Source organism: Glycine max, chromosome 15, assembly GCF_000004515.6.
Source record: "Glycine max cultivar Williams 82 chromosome 15, Glycine_max_v4.0, whole genome shotgun sequence".
Lineage (NCBI taxonomy): Eukaryota > Viridiplantae > Streptophyta > Magnoliopsida > Fabales > Fabaceae > Glycine > Glycine max.
In genome coordinates, this window is record NC_038251.2 from 19,287,048 (window position 1) to 19,303,336 (window position 16,289).

Below are 16,289 nucleotides of genomic sequence, written 5' to 3' on the forward strand. Positions count from 1 at the left end.
CGTGCCATAACACAAAAATCTTCTACCTCTTTCTCATCACCTATGCTTGTCACCACTTCATCATCCTTTTTACTAGGTCCTCTTTTAAGAACATGTAGGAGGAGCTTACTACATTCCTTGGCATAAAGCTGGACTGAGGAACCTCCATCACCATCTGCCTCTTTTAAAAAGTGTTTTTTTTAAGAATACTCCAATAAAATGTTATTAACTTCGCTACCGTTCATTTAATTTTTGTTATTGTGTACTTTGGACTCCTAACAATGCCATAGCTAAGGACACATCCAAAATCTCTCATGTCCAAGTCAATTTGACATATACTGGTCTCACGTTGTGAACCGATGTTGTTTGATTTATCCTTTTTTGAAAGCTCTCTCTATACCCTAGATTGAGCTAATTAGCCACTCACTTATGACTTATCCTCTTCGGAAATTGATTTTTTCAAAGCTGATGTACGCTATTTTAGCAATTGAGATTGTTGTCAACAGGCAATTGAGCAAAATTTGGGTTGAGTGTCATTCTCTACTGCTAGTTCAAGCTTATTATGGTTTGTTATTAGAGGTTCAACACTTGCTATGTCCTATCCCGATTTTTATAGCCGTCCAACAACCAAAATTCTAAGAAACAATTCATATCCCTCGATGGGTCCTATATCAAGAACTGCAACGTAATAACATAACATTTATATACCTTAAACCATTAATAATTAAAATCATGCATCTACTTAATTAAATTTCGGAAGAGAATGGCACCACTGTGGCAGGAATCATAAGTAGTGTTTCTCCAACCAGATAATGAAGGTACACTTAAGTCATGTCTGCCAAAATTTTTTAAGCTTATTAAATAGTGATGAAAGGAACTAAGCTAAGTTTATTTATTCTCATCAAACTCTTTGGCTTTACCCCAAAGCACAACATATAAACCAGCAATAACTACAATAGCCCCTACCAAACTGAAAATGCATCAGCGAAATCCCACCCATAAGGTTACTTCTCATATCCTGAAAACTCCTATATATGTTGCAGCCCCCAAACTCCTACGTGCCTCAGGCATTTGGTCATAAAACAACTCCTTTTGGTCTTCCCAAGGCTGCACACACCCCAAACCACAACTCAAGTCCATGCCAAACACACACACACACACACACCCCTACAATAATAAAGCATAAGCACCCCCGAACCCCACAATTCCAAATTAGTTACATAAAGAACTGTTGATGTCGATATTTATTTGTAATCGAAATTTACATTTTGTATGTTCTTGTATAAAGGATCATGGCTTCTCCACCTGCCTCTCCTCCTCTTCCTCCTCCTCCTCCTCCTCCTTCCGACGCATCGGTTTTGCCATCTTTTGTGAATCGGACACTCAAAGCCTCACGTCTACGATCCTTGTCTACTAGACCACCTGGTGCTGAGAGACCAGTGGTCCATGTTGATCCTGCTACCAGCAAGGCCAACGGTCCCCATAGGAAGAAATTAAGGACATATTTGGGGATTGTGGCGCGTGATAAGGTGGATGTCACGTATGAGAACTGGAAGGAGGTCCCTACTGCTCAGAAGGACTTGATTTGGGAGGATATTCAGGCATTTTTCTTTTTTTATTTGATGTTCTTTAATTAATAGCCAAAAAATACATTATTGTAACAAATAAACCTTTGTTATTGTCAGGCGGAATTTGAAATCCCAGAGGCTTCTAATAGTAGGACGAAAAGGAAGTTACTTCAGACTGTAGGCGAGAGATGGAGGCAATTTAAATCAGACCTCACGAGGAAATAAGCCCTTGCAGCCGATTAGGACGGTGTGGGTAACACTGTCAGTGAGAAATACGACATAAGCAAGGAAAAATGGGCTCAGTTTTGCCAGACTCACAGAGACCCTTCTTGGGAGGTATTAACCTTGCCATTTAAGTTGTTTTTCAAAAAACATTAACTTGTTATAATTCATTCTAGCAATTTGAAAGATTATTGTTTTATTTTTGCAGGATGTGCAGAAAAAGGCACAGGTGATCCAGAAACAGAACACTGCCCCCCATGTTTTGTCTCGTGGGGGTTATGAATATTTGGAGCAGAAGCTCCTGGCTGAGAAGATCAAGAAGAAGCTGGAGGAAGCTGCACAGTCAGGAAGAGTTGATGGCGTCATTGACCCTCCATCCCCCGTCAGACGCCATGTGAAGTGGAAGATGGCCCGCACCAAGAAAACAGGGGAGATGGCGACTGAGGCCACAAAGGAAATCCTTGAGAAGATCGTAAGTTATTTTCAACTAACCATTAGAATTTATTTCAATATTTTGTGAATGCCATGTACAACTGTGTGTTTTCTGTGCAGGATTCCTTTGAGGAGAGGCGACAAAGGGATACTTCGTCCCTTATGGACGCCAGGATGTTCTCACCGCTGCTATTGGACATCCAAAGCACCCTGGACGTGTCTGTGCTGTTGGAGTCGGCGTCACCATCAAGCAATACTTCATATCGACTCCATGGACGTCCCGCAACTCTTCCTTGCTGCCTCCTGAAGAATTGCAGCTGCTGACCCAGCAAATCAGGGACCAGCTAGAGGAGTCGATCATAGAAAAAGTTAATCCACAACTCACGGCATCGTTCAGCCAGATGCAGTCCCAGTTTCTGTCCTAGATGCAATCTCCAGGACTTGCATTGCCTCCAGAGCCTCTAGTTGGTCCCTCAGGTCCTCGAGTAAGCAAAAAGGAGAGTTGTGTTGATCCCTCGGGAAACGATCCTAAGACGGGTGACTTAGATAGGTGCGGCTTGTACATTGAAGCAAATCCTGCCCGCCTAGTTGCCCTGGGGAGAGTTTATGAGGGATCCACGGTTGTTCGTAACGCTCCTTTATTGTCTGGCCAAGTAAAGGTGGGTGTGGAGGAGGTTAAAGATCCAGATGCTCCAGTTTCTGTACCCACTGATGAGGTTTCCTTAGTGGGGCAGGCAATTCACACCTTCCTTGCTTGGCCGACACATCTGGTCAAGTCTTTACCATAGCAGGTACTTTACTCTTACTATATGTTTCTTCTTTTTAAATTAATTCATTTAGTGTGCCTCAAATTAACCCATTTAACTTTGTTTCATGAACAACCAGTTGTGTCTCCAGAAAAACCACCTCAAAAGCCGGATCCGGAGGTCGATGATCCGCTTTATCTGATGACATTGACCATCCCAGAGCTTTTCTTGAGGCCTTACCAGGTTACATGGGATGCCACCATGTTCAGGGTCTTTAATCTAGACTTCCCGCTCTACATAAAGCACGAAGACCTCTCCGAAATTGCACATGGTGGTCAATGTATCAGCATATCAGTGTTACAGTTGTGGATTCTGTAAGTCATTTTAGATTACTTTTAACTACCTAACTTATAGCTTTCGCTTCATAAATATTTAACTTTGACTTAACATAAATAGGCATCTAACTGAAACAAGTATGCGAGTGGGGAATTTCGATATCTATGGATTCCTCGAGCCACAATCCATTTAGAGGTCTGGGCAATCGCAGTTTGAGGCAGAAAGTTACATAAAGAGTTGGATGCAAAGTTCAAAACGCAATGTCTACCTTGGAGCCTACCTGAATGGGTAAGTCACACAAAATAACTTAATTTAATTAATGGTTACTAATATACTATCCCATATTCATCCCCACTGCAGCAAACACTAGTAGATGGTGGTCATCATGCCCAAGGAACACCTAGTTGTCTGGTTTTGTTTATTACATAACAGGCCAGACAACTACCTTAAGGGGATAATTAACAGGTCAGTGTTCTTTTCAATGCATTTGCATTCAAATACCTCAACAACACCACTTTTTAATTGTTACTCGTCTGGAACAGTGCTTTAATAGGTCTTGATGATGCTCCATAGCCTAAATCAAAGGCTCCGGCTAGGTGGATTATCGTTAAGGTACGTCATTTACATAAAACCGATGCTTATATATACTTCTTATGTGTCTGTACACTAATTGTTTAATTAATATCCAAATTTCATTATGTATTTAGTGTAATAGACAGAAAGGAAGTACTGAGGGCGGCTATTATGTCATGCACTGGATGTCCACCATCATTTTAGGAAGTTTCAGGAATAACTAGGAAGCGGTACGTTTATTTCAAACAAATTTGATTTTTTTATAATTTGTATTACATTATAAACTTATTATCATTTATTTCATGATGCAGTATTTTAACAATCCTAGACCATTGGTGCCAGAGAGATTAAAGGCACTGCGAATCCAGTGGGCACAATATTATCTTCGAGTTAGAGCTCAGAGCTAGGATTTAGGGACATTAAGTTTAGCTTAGTTTACTTTGGTTTAACATTTTTGTCATTTCCTATGTAATTTGAACATTGAATTCATTTCTTGATAGCTGTTAATAATAAATCAATTATTCAATGTTTATTGTAATTAAAACTGCTTGAAAGCAGAATAAAATGTTTACTTGCTATGAATTCTGTCTGAAGTTGCATTTTACAGGTACAATTTTGGGTTTATTGTAAAAATAAAAATTTTATATAAAAAAAAACTTGAAAACAACATCGGTTATTAACAAAAACCGATGTTAATATAGTAAACAACATCGGTTATTTAGAAAAACCGATGTTGGTTATTTCTAATAACATCAGTTATGTATAAATAACCGATGTTATATATAACTAACTACAGTTAAATAAGTGTATAGATGATGGACATTGACATCGGTTTTCTATAAAAACCGATGTTAATATATTAATTAACATCGATTTTCTATAGAAAACCGATGTTAATATATAACATTAACATCAGTTTTTCTAGAAAATCGATGTTATGTATTATATTAACATCGAAAACCGATGTTAACGTCCATCATCTATACACTTATTTTGTTGTACTTAGTTATATATAACATCAGTTATTTATAAATAATCGATGTTAACATTTTTATGTTAACATTGGTTTTTCAAAACCGATGTTAACAATAATACATTCAACATCGATACTTTCAACATCGGTTTTAAAACCAATGTAGAATGCCGTAAATAACCGATGTTGAAAGTGTATTTTCTAATAGTGTGCATTAGTTAGATTCAACTCTTGGAGAAGTTAAACGTTCAAAATTTTATAATAGTTCAAGGGTATAAGTTGTATAAGATGGTTTTAGCATCCTATTTTCACTATTAATGAGCTTAGATTTCTATTGTGTATCTCATAATAATTATACTGCCTTTCTTGGTTTAATTTATTCATTAATGGATATTTAGTGAAAGTGAATATTTTTGGATTGACAATGATTAAAATAATTACTACTCTATTTTGCAGGAATTGACAGAAAATAAAGAAAATAGTTCAGCATTTGAGCATAACAAATTTCTATCAAAAGATGGAAAGCCTAGAGAATTATTTTTGTCCAGTGATGCCAATGTTGTGGTTGAGCATACAAAGAAAGTGCTAGTTATTGAGGATGGTGAAGTAGTTCATCTCAAGCTACAGACTGCACCATCTTTTTTCAATGTTGCACTTGCTAGCCAAAGTGTTTTCATATCTAGATATTGTAATCTCTGGCAAATATTCCGTGAGTATGTATTTTTTTGTAAAGATTGTTTTTATGATTTCTTAGCGGATCACTTCTCTATCCCTTGCACTCTTTTCTTTCTGGTGAGATGAAATCATCCAATGCTACTTGAAGAAGGTGAAAGTTATTATTAACTTGGAATTAGTCCGAAACAGATTCAAAAGTGCAATTTATTTAGCTTCCGCTTTGAACTGATTGAAAGTAGTAAAAGTTAGATTAACAATTTGATATTGTTTTTGTGTTGGAGGGTGGTTATTATTAACTTGTTGGAGATATGCTTAATTTTCCAGAGTGATTGTGAGGGAAATTAATGTGGCACCATTTGAGTAGGTACGTTCTTTTTATATAAAAAAAACACATTCTAAGATGATTCTCTGAAAAACTGTCTTAGAATATTCTAAGATGATTTTCTCAAAAAATCGTCTTAGAATCCTCAATATATTTTAATTTTTTTAAAAAAAATTACATTAAAAAATGGTTCTTCAGAGAACTGTCTTAGAAAGTGTATCATTTAAGAACCGTCTTAGAATGATATCTTTTTTTTAGACGGTTCTCTATAGAACCATCGTAGAAAGTGTAAACTTTCTATGACATCTCCTACAATGACAGTTAATAACCGATGTAAAATGCGTAAATTAACCGACGTAGAAAGTGTTTTTTGTAGTAATGACAAGAACAATCTATAATATCACGATGCTCATATTTTTAAGGAAAATTCTAAATTAAAGAGGAAAACTATGGTATTCAAAACAAACTCTTATGCCCATTTAAAATTTAATAAAAAAGTAAATAGAAGAACAAATATAAAATTCTGGGCAGAGTCTCCTCTATAATTAAAACTTTTCCCAAAAATTCCAATCAATACAACAATAACATTGACAATTTCAATAATCAATAACAAACATATCACATCCCATTAGTTAAAAACACAGTTTTTCTTGGAAATCAACATGCACATCAATAACAAATATATCATATGCCATTAGTTAAAAACACAATTTTTCTTGAAAACCAGCATGCACAGGGACAAACATACATCCCCATAATTGGGTTCCTTGACCTCAACTATGGTATCAAAAGCTGCAAACAAACAACAAACTCTCATCACCTATCTATATCTCTTTGTTAGTTCCTTGTGGCGTTGTTCTAAGATCTCTTAGGTTCTCGTCCGTTCGTCCAAACGCAAAGCTCTCGAACAAACTGCGAAGGAAGGATTGGAGGCTTCATTCTCTATCGAATCCTTGAGTTGAGTTTTGAAGATTCCGCTCTGATTAAACTCTTCTTTTTCGTGTGGTGGTCCAACAACAAGCAAAGGTAGCTCGTGTCGATCACCGATGGTCAGTGGTGGCGGAAGAGGAGGTTGGGGGTGTTGGGGGAAGGTTTAAGGGAAGAAAAGGAGAAAGAAATGGATCTTTTACGCTACTAGATGTATTTGTATCCTACAAGACTCACCCAAGGGAAATTTGGCTCACCTGGGCAAGCTGATCCAACTCAAATTCGCCTGGGCGAAATTCGGCTGGCATGGGCGAGCGGATCCAACTTAAATTTTACTACTTTAGTTAAAATATCATATCTCATACTAAAGATGATATCTAGGAAATCACAACGGTCAGAGTTTGCACGACTAGGTTTTAAGTCGACCGTCCAAATTTGAAAGCGATCCAACGGTTATCGAATCGAGAATTTCAGATTTAGTGGAACAGGTTTAAGTAAAACTTGAAATCTCATAATTTCAACCTAAGTCAATAAAAGTCCACATAACTCAACATCCACATCAAGTAGATCACATATGGCTAATTCACATAATACCTTAACTCATCCAAATTAATCAAGTAATCAAATAATACAAAAAAAACATCAAACATTTATTTTCAATTATCAAAATTTCAAGGCGTTACACGCACCATGTCTCTAGTACGTGGCATTCCACGAGTGACAAGTATGCAAGATTACGAAATGTGCGCTAGGCTCATCAAATCCAAGGTCCAACTTTGGTAAGTCTCTCCAAAACCCAAGACGGACAATTCCCTGGTCAATTCTCCAAACGCACCATGAATCCAGTACGTGCCACTCCACGAGTGACAGGTATGCAAGAGCATGACACATGTGCTAGGTTCATCAAACCCAAGGTCTGCCCTTGGTGAGCCTCTCCAAAACCAAGGATGAACATTTACTTGGTTAATTCTCCAAACTCATCACGTCTCCAGTACGTGCCACTCCATGAGTTACAGGCATGCAAGAGCATGGCACATGTGCTAGGCTCGTAAACCCAAAGTCCATCCTTGGTGAGTCTCTCTAAAACCCAAGATGAACAATTCCCTGGTCAATTCTCCAAACGTACCATGTTTCTAGTACATGCCACTCCACGAGTGAGACGTATGCAAGAGCATGCTACCACGTCTCCAGTAAGTGTTGTTCCATGAGTGAGATGTATGTAAGAGCACGCCATCGTATCGTTGGTACATACCATTCCATGAGTATTACATATGCAAGAGCACACCACCACATCTTCAGTACATGCCACTCCACGAGTGACACGTATGCAAAAGCACGACACCGCATTTCCAGTACGCGCTGCTTCACGAGTGACATGCATGCAAGAGCCTGACACGCGCGCTACACACACCAGGCTTGTCAAAAGGTCCTTTCTTGGTGAGTTTCACAGGTTCACAAAACCTAAGGTTCATCTTTGGTAAACCTCGATGCAGCTCTATAGGCTTATCAAAGCCCAGGGCAAATAGGACTCCGATCTTAGGCTCGTTAAACCCTAGGTTCACCTTTGGTATGCAAGGTCTACCCTTGATAATATTTTCTATTCCTAACCTTTATCTATGCAAGAATACAAGAACATCAAAAGCCCAAGGTCCACTATTGGTAAGCACTCATACAAAACCCAAGGCACCCCCTCAGTCAACTCACTACAAAACTTCTCTGGAGGAAGACTTTGGTAGAGTCCATAGCATTCTGCACCCTAGTTGATCGGATGAGGTTTCTATCAAAGACTAACACAAAGCCATCTGGGGTCTTCTATTTCAGTTTGAAATTCGCACCCCCATAGTGAATCAGCTTCGTTGGAGGAGTACAGGTGATACAAGGAGACATGGGATGAGATGACAAGGAAGGTAGTGTCGCCGCCAACACGGAAGAAAGTGGAATCGATGGAGCCGAAGTAGGAGGAGGCGGCATCACAATAGCATTAGTGGCCTCCACACTGGCACTCAACAAGGATGTGGCAACGGTGGCGAACACGCTGCAACAGAACCGACTGAAATAGTTAGTCCATCAACTCTAGCAATAGGAGTAACCTTCTAAATAGGTATGACAGAAGAAGGTGGAGGAGCAGGAGTAACGATAACAATAGCAGTGAAAGCAAGAGCCTCAACAGTAAAAAAAGGGTAGTGTTGTCAAATATAGGGACTTCCCTCACCTGATATGTCAGACCTTGCCTAAAAAACCAAAAGCATGTCCACCCCGGACAACTTGAATGAAGCAGCTCGGACAACACTTGTCTAGGCTGGGAGGCTTAACAAGGTTGATAGACCTGCAATTCTCATACTTGTCGAGGTTACCACTCTCGATGCCAGACAACACTTGTTTATGCTTAGGGGCTCGACCGACTTGTCACCCTCTTACTTAACAAGGCTATTAACCTCGACATCAGAAAATCTCCCTTGACATGAGAGAATTTCCTTCAACATTGGACAACCTCTTTTGCTTGCAAGGTGGCTTAGAGCTTTGAGGGTTATGTACTGTCTACAGTCCACAAATATAAATGTGTCATGCTACATGGCACTTTGAGACACACATCAACCCTCCATGTTAGCCCAGGTGCAGGAGCACAAACGCCCAACCCTTAGCGGTCAGGCTCCCCAACGGACATGCTATCTCTAACCTCTTATTATTTGAATATGTTGTCATCCCTTTATCTCTTGGTAGGTATTCAATTATCTTCAAGGTTACAACATTATCTAGAAGGTTCAATTATCTACTAGCAATTATCTTTAAGCTACATGTTATCTGTAACATTATCTATAAGTTACCTGCTATTATCTACAAGCTACTGACTATTATTTACAAGCCCGTAATTATCTGCAAGGGCTATAACATCCCCTACAAAAAAGGAATCGCATCTCTCTCTACCCACCATAAGTACCAGGTTCTCTCATACTATCGCGACACTTTCACATGGTTATGCTTTTACACTTATGAATACACACCTACTCACAAACTCATGTATTCTCTCTCACTCTCTTAACTCATATACTTACTTGAGTATCAAAGTCATTTGATTTGCAAGTCCCCCCTCTTGCCCTCCTAATAAAGGTCACTCTCAGTCAGACGTATGAAATCAGGAGCCCACCTTAGTTATGTCCACCCTGACTTGTGATAGCTCCAAATTTTGGTAAGTACAAAAAGGATGAAAATATATACCTTTGTGAATGATAAACTCGAGAGGGGACACAAAATATGGCCATCACTCATTCAAGCAATTAATGAATCATTCATTTCTTTGATTATATTCTCACAAGACTATGCTTCTTCTCGTTGGTGTTTAGAAGAACTTATGATAATTCTTGAATGCAAAGAGAAATATGGATGAATTTTAATCCCTACTTTCTACCAAACACACATGTAGGACATCAATAATGGGAGAATTACAAAAATGCATTTTCTCATGAAAGAAAAAATGAGACCAAAGTGCAAAGCTGGAGGCATGCTTTGAGTCAATCTGCTAGTTTTTCAGAAATTGAATCATCAAAATTTCCGTAAGCTTTTTTTATCCCATAAATCATCAATACTTTCTAGCTGCTATATAAAGATGCACACTTAATTTTTAAATTGTTTTGAGTAGAAAATATGTTTATTATTCATCAACTCATTACTTCTGCATATATAAGTTTAGGCAATGCCTCTATGGTAGTATTCCCATGGGACCAACCATGCTTTGTTGGTCCATGAATTTAATTACAACCACGTTATACATTTTAATATATTTATATTTCTAAAATTTTAATATTTTTAATAGATTTCTATATACATCTAAAAGAGTCCCCCCCCCCCCCCCCCCCGAAAAAAAAATCCAATTAAGTGAGTTCAAATTAATGACATTGATTTTAATGCGCTCTTTCTATTGTCTTTGTGTCATAAAGAAATGATGCTGAACTAGTTAAAGAAATTGTGTCAATCTAATGTGGATGAAATTGGTTGAATCCCTTGTTAAGTCTAAAGGACTAGCTGGAATTGATGAAAAAATTGCAGATGTAGAATCACTAATTCCCAAGCGCAAAGAGCCAAAAGACATTTGTCTTATTGGAATTTGGGGTATGGGCAGTATTGGTAAGACAACCCTTGCTGAAAAAATATTTAACAAACTATAGCACAAATATGAAGGTTATTATTTTTTAGCCATTGAAAGAGAACAATCAAGCAAGCATGGAATAATTTCTTTGAAGAATGAAATTTTTTCTGAACAACTAGAAGATGTTATGAAAATAAAGACAACAAATTTATTGCTCAACGATATTGTTTGAAGAATTGGTCGCATGAAAGCTTTTATTATTCTTGATGATCTAAATGATTCTGATCACGTGCAAAATTTATTGAGAATGCTTGATAATTTTGGATCAAGTAGTAGAATAATTGTAACAACTAGAGATGAACAAAGCTAAAAAAATATACCGCCTTAGGGAACTCAATTTCATCGGAGCACTTGAACTTTTCCATTTGATCATCTTTAATCAAAGTTATTATAGAAGGGAGTATGATGATCTATCAAAAAGGATGGTCCATTATGCCAAAGGAATTCCATTAGTTGTTAAAGTTTTGGCTCGTCGTCTTTGTGGAAAAAGTAAGGAAGTATGGGAAAGTGAACTTGACAAGCTTAAAAAAATGCCTCCAACAAAAGTTTATGATGTTATGAAACTGAGTTATGATGATCTTGATCGTACAGAGCGACAAATGTTTCTCGATCTTGTATGTTTCATTCTTAGATTACATAGAAAGTTAAAAGTGGGCAACATAAAATCTTTATTGAAAGATGGCGAAAATGATAATTCAGTGGTTGTTGGGTTAGAAAGGCTAAAGATAAAGCTCTTATAACATTCTCTGAGGATGTTATATGTATGCATGATAGTTTATATGAAATGGTTTAAGAGTTTGTTCATCAAGAATCTAGCAAAGACCTTGGAAGTTGTCGTTGGTTGCAGGATGCTGATGACATTTGTGAAGTATTTTAAGGCAACAAGGTTAAAGCCTAACTATATAAAATTTCTTGAATAACATTTGAATTTGTGTTTGTGAGAAATGTGACTTTTGATGATGTTTAAACTTTTTCTTCTACATTGATGGCAGGGTAATGAGGGCATTAGAAGCTTACAAATTGACCTGACAAAAATTAAGATGCATAAGTTAAGCCCTTGCATATTTACTAAGATGACTAGAGTGCAACTTCTGGAAATATATGATAGCTCTGATTAACATAATATACTAGCTGAAGGGCTTCAACTTTTGGCAACATCGCTAAGATTTCTTTGCTGGTATTTTTATTCTCTCAAATGCTTGCCAACACAGAATTTTTCTACCAAAAAACTTGTAATATTGAAATTGCCATTCGGCTGAATGGAAAAACTTTGGCATAGAGAGAAGGTAAATGTGTGTCAATGTTATATTTTTTTTTAATTCAAGGAATACAAACATAATTCATTTAGCTTGTGTGGTATCTTCATTTTGATTCATTTCACTACAGAATCTAGTGAATTTAAAAGAACTTGACCTCAGTTGCATTGAGTTAAAGGATTTGCCAAATTTATCAAAATCCACAAATCTTAAAGTACTGAATCTCCGGAGTTGTAGAAGGTTGACTACGGTGCATTAATCTATTTTCTCTATCCTTTGGTGCTGCAATTCACTTTCCATACTTGGTGGTTATGCATTTTTTAGCATTAAGGAGTGTACCATGTGTTGGTTTGAATGATGAGTATGTGTTTTAGTACTACACTACTAAAAAAAATGAGTTTTAACATCGTCCTATTAACATCGGTTATTTGAAAACCGATGTTGTAAGGCCCTAACAACATCGGTTTTCAAATAACCGATGTTAATATAACCTTTTTTTTAATTATTTATATATTTTAAAAAAAATCATATACTGCGTTATTAAATGTATTTTAATTAAAAAATAAAATAATTAATAAACAATAATAAATTCAAAAGGCAAGCATTTAAAAATTAAACTAAATTTGTAAAATGAATTTCAAAATTTTAATTTTATTATTTCATGATTATCATTTAAATATAACACACATTTATATAAATTATTTGAGATTAGTTAATTTGAAAAAAAAACTGTTTTTAATAATAGAGTTTAACTTTTTTAGAATTTTTATAGACTGTTGGTAAAAACAATTTTATCGTAAAAAAATTAAAATTTATTATTAATATATTTTTATTTAATTATTATAAAAATAAAAAATTAGTATTTTTCTTCTTAAAAAGGTAAATGGAGAATATTGTTTAAAAATTCTATGAAATCCTACTATATTTATATTATCGTATTATCTTTAAATTTAAAGTAAATTAAAATATTTGTATATATTAATTTGATTTATTGAAAATATATGTTACAATGGTTTAATTTAAATTATTATAGTTATCTCATATATTTGTAGAATGTTTAAAAAAAATGATATTTTCATTATTTTTAAACAAAATTTTCAGAACAAAAATAAAAATATTTTCATGAGACACGAAAATTATGTTTAAAGTCTTTAAATTTAGAGTTAATTATAATCCACATGTAGTTTATTTTTATTACATTTGTCATTTTTTTTTATTTTTAACCTCATTTGTTAATTATGTGAATTTTTTTAATAAATTTAATAAAAAAATTATTTAGGAAAGAAGAAACAAAGAAAAAGCATTTCGGATTAATTATTTTCAGTCTCTATTTTTTTACAATTCTAATTTTAATATTTGAAAAAATATTTGGCTTGTCAAAGTCTTCAAACTTTTCTTTATCTTTAGATTTTGCTGTCAACTTTATTTGTTTGGCAAAATGATGTTATGATAAACATTGAGACTATCACATGCTATTTTTAATTATTTATGAGGTCTATTTCTCTTATATTTAAAATTATTTTTCAATAAATAATTTCAACTAGACCCATTATTTAAGAAACTCACAATTGTATGTTATTAGAGAACATAATAGTTTGCTTAAAAAAAGAGAGAACATAATAGTAAAAGATTTAAAGTGTAGCGTAATGTGTATGACCCATTAAAAAATTACTTCAACAACTCAATCAGCAAGCAATTCAACACAGTAGATGTTCTTAGGTCGTTTTGCATTAGATATATATATATATATATATATATATATATATATATATATATATATATTGAATTTTATTATTAACTTGTGTTAAAGATAAAAATCTCTAAACATGAATTATATCACCCAAATTACTATCTAAAAATTGATTATGTTGTGATGAAAATTCTACATAAAGTTGACTCAAGGATACGTTGCATTTAATTAGAAAACTTCAAACAAAGAGCCTATTACTAGTTTTGTTTTATCCAATTAAAATACTAGGAAAGGAAAGCTACCTTTAGAGAAAGAGCTTCTTTCGTAAATTAATCGTGGCCCAAATATATGAAAAGGACCTTTTATTTTACGAGTGTTGGATACTATAACTATTAGTTACTATGTGATTTAACCTCACTTATGCGAGCCAAAGTGAGGCCACAAACCCCTTTCAAAGGGCATCCCCATCCACCAGACCATTTACTTGGTAACCAAACTTTACAAACGCAGTCCAAGCTAGAAAGTAAAATATATTTTATGCATAAAATTTTATCATACGGAAAATTAATACTTGAAATGTATTTTTACACTTTGAAAATAAATAAATTATTTAAAATACATTTAATGCTTTCTGAAAATAAATTTTTGGAATGCATTTAGTACATTTGAAATTTATTTGATTTGTTTTTTTTGCAAATTTCTAAAATATATTTTAGAGATTAATTTTAAAAAAATTTACCAATTTCTAGAAATAAATTTTGAAAATTAATTTTTGAAATATATTTAATACATACCAAATCTACATGTTTTTCTAAGATATCTTACTTAAATTAATTTTGGCGAAATATGCATTTATAAAAAAATATAAAAACATGGATGGTCAAAATATTTTATAAATTTATTTATTTATTTATGAATGAGTATTTATATATTATTTTTTATTTATTTAGAATGAATATTTTTGTTTAGACGATATAGTGTTTATTTATACCAAATTATTTTTAAGGATTTGTATTAGGTATACCACTTAAAAAGAATAGAACAATTTTTTTTATTATCAAGTTTACATAAAAAAACTAGTTTTTAATTTTTAAAATAATTTAAAAATTACAAAATATATCCCTATTATTTTTTTTATCTAGCATTTAAATTCATAATACATGGTTTAAAAAAACAATAAATTCAATCGTTTCATTAATTTATTTTTATAATATTTTAGTTCATTTATATTCCTCCAATTTATTATTTTGATATTTCATATACTTTACAGTGTTGTATTATCTAACAATATAATATTATTCAGCTTCAAGATCACAAAATCCGAAGTCATTAACTCCAAGCTTTGGAGAAAAAAATGGTATTTTAGCAGTGATTTGAAATTAATATACAATTTTGTAGTTTTAGAAATCATTTTTAATGTTTATTTAACAATTATTCTTTTCATGTTAAAATATCAAGAATCAGGCATGACGCGCACAACGCAAGAGCGGGGATGACCTTCTTTAAATTTTATTAGTAAGATTACACGTGTATAAGATTACACGCTTTTTGTCATCAAATTTCCCTCTCCCGTGTCTTCTTCTCTAAAACCAAAAACCCTAACTTCTGAACCTTTCACCGCATCGCCATCGATTCCCAATCTCCACTAATCAAAGGCGAGCCCCTGTCATCCAATTACACACCTTATTGCTTCTTTACTCTAACTGCTTTGTTCCCCTTTTGCTGCGATATTTTTGTTCTATTCAGAATTTTAAATTTCTCGTTGAATTAGCTCTACTGTGGTTTTCATCTTCACAACACGGGTCTTATAATGGGTGCTAGGGCTTGGAAAATAATATTTAGTTTTTTAATTGTAGCATGTTGTTGCTTATTTTTCGATTTTTCTTTGTGTCACAGAAAAGAAAATGAGTAGACGCTCGAGCAAAACTGTCTACGTTGGGAATCTACCCGGTGATATCCGTGAAAGAGAAGTTGAAAATTTGTTTATGAAGGTGCTTTGATATTTTTTTTTTGTTTTGTCTACATTTTGATCTAAAATTTGGTACTTGCTGTAAGCTTAGGGATGTGGGTTACACCTAACTAGATAAGGGTTTCGTTTGGGATTAATATTACATGTATTTGGGATTGAAAGTCATTTGCTTGCTATGATCTATACCTACATTTCCATTCTTCTGTTATTTGAGGAGTTCGTTTGGTTTATATTTGTTAAAGTGGGGAGTGAACTCCATTTTAGTCCCTAAGATTGTAAGCTATGACTTTGCAAGTCATCACTTTGGTTCTTGACTTTGTAAAATGTCATTCACTTCAGTATTTCACTAGCTTTTAGTATGTTTATTTAAATAAAAAAATTCTGTCTATTTTTAAAAAAAATCATATCTACTTTATAAAAAACACTTATTTTTAATTCTGTCTATTTTGTCTTTTCATGCCATTGATAAAAGTAGTT